The sequence below is a fragment of the Aristolochia californica genome, unplaced genomic scaffold, assembly GCF_029961685.1.
Source record: "Aristolochia californica isolate CCGP_79_NKW_82.1479 unplaced genomic scaffold, dmAriCali1.0.hap1 SCAF_6, whole genome shotgun sequence".
NCBI classification, from domain to species: domain Eukaryota; kingdom Viridiplantae; phylum Streptophyta; class Magnoliopsida; order Piperales; family Aristolochiaceae; genus Aristolochia; species Aristolochia californica.
Genome location: NW_027182257.1, coordinates 6,573,729 through 6,585,451, shown reverse-complemented (window position 1 = coordinate 6,585,451; position 11,723 = coordinate 6,573,729).

The following is an 11,723-nucleotide window of genomic DNA, read 5'->3' as shown; positions in this document are numbered from 1 at the left end:
TAGAGTTTATTAGGAATTTTTTTGGAAGCAAGGGTACTTGGGTAATAACTACTAATAAGGGAACATCGAAACCATAAAATATTTATCTCCTTGCGTTGACCATAGGTTGACTCCCTTATTGCTTTTGATGATAACAAAACTTAATAGAGCGGACAAAATTTTAAATTAAGTATTCAAATACCTTACCTTCAATAAATATGCGTCTCAAGGTCTAAAGCTTCAAAACGATCAAGCATACTCAAGACCTCAAGCATCATTGAAAGACAACTCTTGATGAAGCACCCTTGGAGAAGAAGATAATGTGAAGACTATAGAGTTTACAAGTCATTGTGGTATAGTCAATATGTAAGAGAGTCTTCCAAACTCCTTCTCTTAAGGTACAATACTAAACATGGAGCTTTAGGGCATACATTGCATTTACTCATGTTTAAAACATCATACACATATTTTCAAACATGTTACAACACTTAGATTCAATCATTCTCATGCTTTAAAAGTCAACTTAGTGGAACTGGTCATGGAATGATCGATCAGTATTTGCCAATGATCGATCATCCAGAAGTGCACAAGTCAAGCTTATAAAGCATGATCAATCAAACATAGTCAATTGATCGATCAATTACTTTACAGTGATCAATCAATCTAAGTATTGACTTTTGCAAACAAGCAAAAAACGTCTAATTTGGCTTGGGGAAGTTATAAATACCCCACCAAACTAAACATAGAGAAGTTAATGAGCATTTATTGGAAAATTCATAAGCCTTTATTCTCATAGTCTTGCTTAATCTTCTCTTAAGTACTTTTGAGTGAAAGAGAGTTATACCTTTGTAAATCCTCCTACTCTTTCCTCTTCCTTTCCTTGCATTTCATATTAGACAAACTTCCTTACTCTATATTGTTCCGCAAAAGAAGTGGATGTTTGGATCTCTCAAGGAGAGGTACTCTCCAAGTATTGGGTGTAAGTGATTTTTCCTTTCTTTATTTTTATTTGTAAAAGGTTCATCTAGAAACTATTTAATCTAGATAAAAAAGGCCAGCTAGAGCTAGAATCTAGCCAATCTCTTGGGGAGATTGTGATTGTAAGAATTGTGTGTTGAGCCACAAGTGACTGAAGAGAGTTGAAATCTTTTTGTGTAAATTCCATCTATTAGAGCTTTAAATAGTAGAATTTCCAATCAAGGGTTCTTTGGCGGAGAAGACCAATAGGGAAACATCGATAATGAAAATTCTTTTGTCTCCTATGGTGTGTGAATGTTTACTTTATATTGAAATTGGTATATGCTATATCGCATGATTTTTATAACACACGTTACTTAAGTCTTTAATTTTTAAATCTCAATTTACCCCCAACCCCTCTAGAAGCCACTTGGGCGAACACCTTGTGAATTGTGCTTTTAATTATTTGTCTTAAGTAATGTTTGCATTTAAAGCACCAAATTTTTCACTTAATATCTCAATTCACCCCCTCTTAAGAATTTTGTTGGAAGATAGGTCCAAGCCCACACGACCAAGGAAGACTCACATATCTAAGAGTATTATAAGATGGGTCCAAGTACATAAGAAGTAGGACCCACCATGATTACCACAAGTTGGCATCCTTATCACATAAGGTGGAAGATCAAGAAAGACTCACAAAGGCATCTTTATCTTATGGTCATGTCCTAGAAAAGTTCTAGTTTGAGTTATGTTTGTTTTTATCTATATTGAGTTGTTTAATTATTTTAGGACTTATCTTTAAGTGTTAGAGTTTCGATGTAATTGGGACAAATATAGTTTTATTGTAATTGGACTCTACTATCTTCCTCTATTATATATAGAGGTTCATGTACTTTGATTATGATAAGTTAATGAAGTCAATGAAGTGTTTCTCTTTTCCATAAATTTAACAAAGTCGTCCCTTGGTTGTGTGCAAGTGTGTTCATTGCTTTTATATGCACTTTGAGATTTGTAGAAGTTAGGACCCCATGAGAATGACTCTAGGTTAACGTGGAAGAAGAAGGAGAGAAGAGAGAGAAGAGGGAGAAAGGAGAAGGACGTTTGAGAGGAGAGTTTGGATTAAGGGAAGGAGAGAATGCATCAAGAGAGAAGAGAGGGTGGCTGGACGTTTTTCCAAATAGAGGAGAAGGATTGAATTCCTTACCTCTTAGCTAATGCTCTTGTTTGTAGTGTTACAAATCCCTTAGGGTTACAACTTAATAGATTAAAAGACATACTCAGACAATGTATTTACATATCCATGCCATCCTTATGGAACATGTCATAAATAACCACATTGCCACTCCTTTGATGTGTGGGCTTCTAGCCTTGAGTTTGTGGGCTTGAGCCCTTCTTCCAACACTCCCCCTCAAGCTGGTCAGGAAAATACATCATAAATACCCAACTTGCCACCTATATAAGAGAGAACTTTGGACGTTACCGGTTTGGTGAGGATATCAGCTAATTGCTCTTGAGATGAAACATATTTAAGAGAAATTATTCCTGCTAGAAACTTTTCCCGTATAAAATGACAATCCACTTCAATATGTTTAGTTCTTTCATGGAAAAATGGATTTGACGTAATGTGCATAGCTGCTTGATTATCACAATGTAAGCCCATAGAACCTCCTTTATAAAATCTCAATTCAGTAAGAAGCGTCTTTATCCATAAAAGTTCACTAACAGTGTGGGCCATAGCTCAGTATTCTGCTTCAGCACTAGATCTTACAACCACATTTTACTTTTTGTTTTTCCATGTGACCAAGTTTCCCCCAACAAGGGTATAATAACTAGATGTAGATTTTCTATCATCTGGTGATCCAGCCCAATCTGTATCTGAGAAGCCTTCTATATTGAAGTGGACATGTTGTTTATATAACAATCCTCTTCCTGAAGCACTTTTAAGTATCGTAGTATTATCTCCAACGCTTGCCAATGAGTAATTTGTGGTTTGTGCATAAATTGGCATACCACACTCACAGCATATGATATATTTGGCCTAGTTATCGTGAGATAGATCAATTTTCCCACAAGTCTTTGATATTTTCTAGTGTCAACATCTTCTCCATTTGTGGCACACAATTTTTCATTCGCATCCATAGGTGTATCAACTGGTCTACAACCCTTCATTCATGTTTCTTCAAGAAGATCCAAGACGTATTTTCTTTGAGATACTACTATTCCATGATTTGACTGAAGGAGATACTCAGAAAATATTTGTGTTTACCCAAATCTTTAGTCTTGAACTCTTTACATATCATATTCTTCACTTCTTGTATACTATGAGCATCATTTCTAGTCAAGATAATATCATCAACATACACGGCCAATAATATCTTCCCTTTGATAGTATCTTTAACATATATTGAGTGATCAACCGAGCTCCTATGAAAGCCAAATCGTAGAAGCGCTTGACTGAATTTATCAAACCAAGCCTGAGGGGACTATTTAAGCCCATATAAAGATTTCTTTAATTGGCATACGGACTCCCCCTCAACCACATATCCTGGTGGTTGGCGCATATATTACCATTTAAAAATGCATTTTTTACATCGAGCTGATATACTGGCCAAGATGAGTTAGCAGCAATAGAAAGGATGATACATACCGAGTTCAGTTTTGCAACTGGAGAGAAAGTCTCTTCATAATCTATCCCATAGCACTGAGTATAACCTTTTGCAACCAGGCGTGCTTTAAGGCGAGCAACCGACCCATCTGGGTTGTGTTTCACTGAAAAAACCCATCTGCAACCAACCGGTTTTTACTTTTTGGGTGCGATGCCAATGTCCATGTTTGATTGTCATATAATGCCTGCATTTCTTCATCCATAGCCGACTTCCATCTTGGATACTTCAGGGCCTCCTGATAGGATTGTGGTATGGAAACAGACGAAAGGGATGCAGGAAACTGAACACACTGAGAAGATAAGCGATGAGAAGACATAAAATTGGCAATTGGATGAGACGTAGTGCAAGAACGGGTAACTTTTTGCAATGCAATAGGTCGAGTATCAAATTCAGGCCCAAACATAGGTGGAGGAGCAAGACTTACCTCAGGTGGATCAGACAACTCCACAGGTGAGGGGACGGCCGGTGCTTCAGGGGTTGAGTAATATCTTCATGAAATGGCACAAGCGGACATGGAGTGGTAGGAGTAGATGTAAACCCTATAAGAGCCTCATGTGAGGAATAGAAGGAAGTGTCTTCAAAGAAAGTCACATCCCGAGATACCATCAATCTTCGAAGTGTAGGACTATATAACAAATATATCCTTTCTAAGTTCGAGAATACCCCAAAAAAATACACCTCAGATACTGAAGATCAAGTTTACTTTTTTGTGGTGAAGTATCATGAACAAAACATGTGCAACCAAATACTTTAAGAGGAAGATAAAATGGATCTTCACCAAAAAACAAAACAGAATACGGAGTTTGATTTCTAAGTACTGATGAAGGTAACCTATTGATGAGAAAGCATGCTGTAAGAATAGCATGAGGCCAATAAAAGTAGGGTACCTTCATGGAGTAGAGGAGGCCCCGAGCAACCTCAAGGAGGTGACGATTCTTTCTTTCAGCAACACCATTTTATTGAGGGGTATAGGCACATGATGTTTGATGAAGAAGCCCATTACCCTCACAAAACGATTTGAACTCATTAGAGAAATATTCCTTAGCATTAACGAATCTAAGGATTTGAATTTTTTTTCCAAATTGCGTTAGAACCATTGTATGAAAGTTTTTAAAAATTGAAAGAATTTCTTATTGTTCTTTAAACAAAAACAACCAAGTCACTCAGGTAAAATCATCCACAAAAGTAACAAAATATTGAACTTGAGAAATGTTAGAGACCTTTAAAGGGCCCCATATATCAAAATGTATTAATTCAAATGGAGTAGTACTAGTAGTTTTCAGACGAGGAGAATATGTACTCCTAACATGCTTACTTAATTGATATGCCTCACAATTAAAATTAGACAAAGATTTAAGAGATGGAACTAAAGAACGAAGTGACGAGATAGATGGATGACCAAGACGGTTGTGCCACATTTGAGCCTCGGATGTAGTGGATGAAATAGCAGCCACAGGTGGAAGAGTAAAATAATATAAACCCCCTTTTTCATGATCGCCACCAATCACCTGTTTCGTAGTTAAATCCAAAAATATACACGAAGATGGTGAGAAGGTGACAGAACAATTCAATTGTTTGGTTAATTGACTAACGGAGAGCAAATTTAATGGAAATTGAGGAACAAATAACACATCTTTGAGAGGAATAGACGCGGTAAGAGAGGAGGAACCCTTGCCAAGCACCTTGGTGTGGGAACCATTAGCAATAGTGACCAATTTATGAGGAAGCCATGGAGACAATGAATGAAGCATGTGTTTGTTACCTGACAAGTGTTCGGAAGCCCCTGAGTCAATGATCCAAGAGGAAGTGGTTGAAGAGGAAGAGAGCATACCTGAGGCAATGGAAGTGGCAACAATAGGGCCCGGCGGAGCAAAGGACTGGTCCAATAAGGATTTCAACTTCTGTATTACAGCATACTCTTCCGAAGAGATAGTCACATTCCCAAAATGAGAATCAGTCTTGTCCTCTTTTTTCTCAACATTAACTGAGGTTGGATTGGCTGTCACCCAATCAGACTTACCATGGAGTTTCCAGCATGAATCCACAAGGTGGTTTTGACCACCACAGTAAGAGCACAATCGCGGCTAAGTGAGGGAATGGATTGGACCCGTTCGAGAACCTCTATTGCGGCCTCCTCTTGTATTTCTGCCACGTCCTCGAAATGGGGATGATGTACCCCGATTACCAGAGAACATAGCTGATTGAGCATCAATCGGAGAAGGAGGAGATGGATCAGGGATCTGTAACAACGTTGCACTGAAGTCATCAAACGATGGAAGGGTAGAGGAACTAAGAAGTTGAGTCTTAACCACCTCTAGATACGACTTAATATTGGTAAGGCAAATAGCCGTTGCCAAGGCCTTGCGCTGTTTTTCTTGGACAACAATGTTGGTAGAGTATGGTTGAGCAATTTTCCATTCTTGGAGAAGGCCACGAAATTGGGCCAGAAACTCATGAATATTATCTCCTTGTTTTGTAGCCAACATACTTTGGAAAACATCATATACTCTTTGCAAGGAGACGGTACTAGAATAGAGCTTAGCACATGTGTCCCAAATATCCTTCAAAGTTTCCAAGTGGACCACATTGTTAGCAACATGCTCTTCCATGTTATTAATAAGTCAACTGATAACCATGTTGTCATTTTTTACCCATTTATGGTAGACTTCATCTTCATCATCAATCTGAGGAGGGATTTTGATAACATGATTGAGAAGGTCACGAGTAATGAGAACCCTCCGTACCGATTGTGACCAGCTGAGGTAATTGGAAAGACCTCTTAGTGGAATTGTAGTAATTCGGGGTATGTCACTCTTATTACTCATATGTTCACTCTCCATGTTGACGCAAATCAACTAGTAAGGTCAATTGTCAAAGAAGCTCAAATAACAATTACACAACATAATTTGAAGCACCTGTAGGACAATTTAGCCACCAAAACTAAGTAGAGAATATTTTCACGAGAATAAGCACCAAATCATGAAAAAATTGGTGTTTTTGTCAAGTGATAACAAGAACTAGCCATTACTCAACTTTTCTTATATTTATCAAAAAATATAGAGAAGAGAATAGATGCAACTCTTATCCTTAATCCAAACTCAACATCAAAACTAAGAGAAATTTTAGACAAGGCCTTCCTTGGAAAACCGAGAGAAATTCCTTGGCAAAAGAAACTCTAACTCATGGGAATACTTCAACAAAATAAAAGATTCAATTTCTAAAGTTCAAACACAACAAATAATAGGGATAAGTGAGTGTTGGAATTGCATCAAACATATAACAGGCATCCAACAACATGACATACTCCCATGAGTAACATTAGATTATAGAATGGACAACAACATATGCTGGAATCCCATATCAACAATATGTGATTCCCATTTCATAAAGGTAACTAAATCCAAATAACAAACCAAAAAAAACAACCGTTGATCAATTATATAATTGTGCTACAAGATGATCAAGACTACAATATCCTTTTAGTCATACACGATAGATCTTCACAATGTTTATGAAGATTATCTTGCCTTGACATGAATCAACAATTCAAGAAGAGAGGGAACAAAAATTGAAACCGTAAAGAGAGAATATGCAAAAAAAAAAAAAAATGAAATTTTACCTATCTCTTCATGGCAGAATTCCTTCTTCTATACACAACTTCTTGAATGGATGACATAACTACTTGAATAGGGATCCTAACCTCCGATTCTGATACCATGTAGAAGTTAGGACCCCATGAGAATGACTCTAGGTTAACGTGGAAGAAGAAGGAGAGAAGAGAGAGAAGAGGGAGAAAGGAGATGGATGTTTGAGAGGAGAGTTTGGATTAAGGGAAGGAGAGAATGCGTCAAGAGAGAAGAGAGGGTGGCTGGACGTTTTTCCAAATAGAGGAGAAGGATTGAGTTCCTTACCTCTTAGCTATTGCTCTTATTTATAGTGTTACAAAGCCCTTAGGGTTACAACTCAATAGATTAAAAGACATACTAAGACAATGTATTTACATCTCCATGCCATCCTTATGGAACATATCATAAATAACCACTTTGCCACTCCTTTGACGTGTGGGTTTCTAGCCTTGAGCTTGTGGGCTTGAGCCCATCTTCCAACAAGATTCATGCTTTTAAATTGACCACAACTTATATGAAAGATTATCTTAGTTAAAATTTTAATTTATAATCTCAATTCACCAATTTGGTGGTAGAAGAACTCTCCATCTGCAATCTAAGCCTCACGAGCTACGTAAAAAACACAAGCATATCAATTATGACTAGTGAGCTCGATGCTTGGCTTGGGACGTCATCTATGGGATTACCAAAATTTATAAAGGAGAGCTGGCCTATGAACCTCCATCAGAACTGCCCTCAAAACACCCAATACGCCATCCAAGTGTTAGTTGGGCATGGAGCATCGAGTCTTCATAGAGATTGTGTAACACATTTCCTCAATCCAAGGAAAGATAAAGTCTCTCACCTCGCTATGGTCCATTAATTATAGAAATCCGCTCAACTACGAATATAATATGACATGTTGCATGTTAGGTAACCCAACGACCTTCCATTTTCCAAAGAAATCACCATCGTCCTACGCCAGAGTGATGTAGATCTATTAGATGAGGTATCCATGGACATGACAAGAAAGATGTCAATCAGAGAAATAAATGTTGGAAATTTTGGGTTCAAAAAATAGTGTGGACAATGGATCCAAAAGGAGAATATACCCACAACCTGTCACTTCCAGAGACGAGCTTAGTCCAAAGGTTCCCGTGGATCAATTCAAGTTCGCGAAGAAGAGAAGAACGAAAGAATGTGTTTCATCTTATTTTTTCTAAGTTGGGTTTTGTCATCATAAAAAAGGGGGAGATTGTTGACCGTAAGTGGACTTCCACATTGTTTTTTATGATAAAAAACTTAATTGAATGAATAACTTATAGATCTAAAGTATTTCGGATACTTTACCTTAAAGAGGATCTCAAGGTCTAAAGATTCAAAGCCAAAATGAAGACCTCAAGCACAGTTGAAGAAGAACCCATAAGAAAGAAGACAATGAGAAGACTCGAATTCAAGCATCATAGACAAGTATTTAGACTCAGTCATTTTTTTTGTAAGAGAGTATTTTAACTCCTATTCCTTAAGTACTCATGAAATTGGAGCTTTAGGATATAAACTACATATAGACATGTTTAGAATCATCATCACATCACTTAGAAACATGTTAAAGCACTCAAAGAAAAATTCTCATGCTTTATAAAATATACATTTTTATTGTGGCACTAGAATGATTCGTCAAACTGTGATCGGTCATCTAGAACTGTGCAGGCCAAAAATATAAAGCATGATCGATCAACCATAGTTGATTGATCGATCATCCAAGATATGGCCATTTCATTCTATAATATATGATCGATCATCCCCTCAGAGATTGATTGACTATAGTTGTGTAGGCAAGCAAAATTTACATGGAACAATCAATCATCTCTCCAGATCGATCGCTCAGTCAGAACCTTGCTAGTAAGGGACTTCAAGCATGATCGATCAAATAAAAATATAGTGATGCATCATACTTGTATTCCACAACCAAAGGGAATCTCAATTGATCGAACAACCACTGGTAATGATCAATCAACTTAAAATTTTTGGACCAACAGTAACATATTGATCGATCAGTCCATTGATCAATAAGTCACTATCTGACAGAAAAGTAATCGTTATGATCGATTGATCAATCAGTCACTTACCTGTGATCAATCAATCAACAATATGATTTTTTACAAATGGGCAAATAACGGCTAGTTTGAGTTGGAGAAGCTATAATTATCCCCACCAAACCGTGAGTAAAGGAGTAAATGAGCATTTATTGGCATATCTTCAAGCCACAAACCTTTATCTTGTAAATTCCCACCTAAAGTGATTTAGAGAGAAAGAGAGAGAGTCATACCTTTGAAAAACCAAACTCTTGATCTATTTACAATGTGATACAAAGGAGGAGGCAACTTGAAACTTTCAAAGAGAAACATCTCTCCAAATAATGGTGTAATTTTTCCCTTTCTTTTTATGATATTGTGAAAGATTCATCTAGAACCTATTAATCTATAAGGAAAGGTCTAGCTAGAGCTAGAATCTTGCAACAATCTCTTGGGGAGATTGGCTTGTGTAAAAAACGTGTATTGAGCTATACGTGGCCGAAGAGAGTTAGAATCTCTTTGTAATTTTTAAGCTATTAGAGCGTAATAGTGGAATTTTCCCAAGCACAGGTTATCGAACAGTGACTACCACTAGGGAAACATCGATAACAAAAAAATCTTTTTGTCCCTGTGTGGTGTGCATGTCACTATTTATATTGAATTGCTTTTATGCATGATATTTTGATTACACGCATAAATTGGTTTTAATTTGAATATCTCAATTCACCCCCTCTTGAGAAGCCACCAGGGGCGACAGAAGTCACCTGGACCAATAACATTTGGATGCCAACTGACATTCAAATACCCAACAAAAATGCCAAAGCATGTCATTCGAATGCCACCCTAGTATTTTAATGCTCTGAAGCCTTACATTTGAATTACACTTTTCTAGGTTTCAAATGTGTTGGACTCAAATTCGTTATCAAATATAGTTAATGATAACTAACATTTTAGATTGATTATGTGTTACGAAAGAAATTTTTGAGCAACTACATTTAAATGAAAAAACATAAGCAAGATACACTATTCAAAGAAAGAGCCCTTGCAAACATATGTATTCTACCAAAAGAAGTTCTAGAAGAACAATGATCCAACAAATTTGGATGATCAACAATGGTAAAAAGAATGTTCGAATAAAGGGTATTAACAATAAGCACAAATATAAAGGAAATGCTCAAACTAAATAGAATGTTTGAACAAAGTTCACCAAATAGAAGCTCTGACAAAAGAATAAATGTTCAAAGAAAGTCAATATTTTTAACAAAGCTAGAGAAGAAACATTGATAGAAAAAGTAATATTTGAACAAAGCCAAATATTCAAACAACTCTACAAATAAAAAAACTCAAGAGAAAAAGAAATGTACAATCAAAGTTCCAAAACAGAAGTACCTACTAAAGAATAAATGTTTGAACAAAAGAAAATGTTCGAATGGACTCCAAAATATAAACATGTTGCATAACAGAAATTACCAGCATATGAACGTGAACTTATTGGTCTAGCGAAGGCAGTACACAACTGGTGACCTTATTTATGGGGTCAATATTTTATCATCCGCACTAACCACTACAATTTGAAATATTTGTTGGATCAGCGCATTTCCACTTCCCCTCTACAGCAGTGGATAAGTAAATTATTGGGGTTTGATTTCACGGTGGAACATAAGGCGGGTAGATTGAATATAGTAGTTGCTGCTCTCTCACGCAGATTTGAAGCTTCAACGCAATTGAGTGCCATCAGTCACCCCTCACCTACACTATTGGACTCCATCAAGGCCGAACATAGCACCATACTGGAATTGCATGAATTATTTTAGAACATTACAGCCAGAAAAAATGCCCTCATATTGGACCATTCATGACAACATCATTCTCTATAACCGACACATTTATTTGCCTCAATCATCTCCTCTGATTGCCACCGTGTTGTCAGTTTATCATAACAACTATCATGAAGGAATTCAGAAAACATTAAGTCTGATCAGAAGGGATTTTTATTGGGAAGGTATGAAATCCTCTATTACTTTATATGTAGCTGCTTGTACAGTGTCAGTGTAACAAGGCAGAGCATTTAAGCCCCGCAGGGGTGCTGCAACCGCTCAAACTTCCCACGCAGGTATGGTCAGACATATCTATGGATTTTATTGAAGGTCTTCCGAAGTCTTCTGGGAAATCTATTCTTCTTGTGGTCGTGGACAGATTCTCAAAGTATGGCCACTTCATTCCTTTGGAATACCCTTACACAGCGGCATCAGTAGCAAAGATATGTTTTACACACATTGTTTGTCTCCATGGCATTCCGGAGTCAATTGTAAGCGATAGGGATGTCGTCTTCACTAGTCAATTCTGGCGTGATCATTTCCACCTCTACAACACCAAATTAAATTATTCTTCAACATATCATCCTCAATCAGATGGCTAGACAGAAGTGTTGAACCGCACCA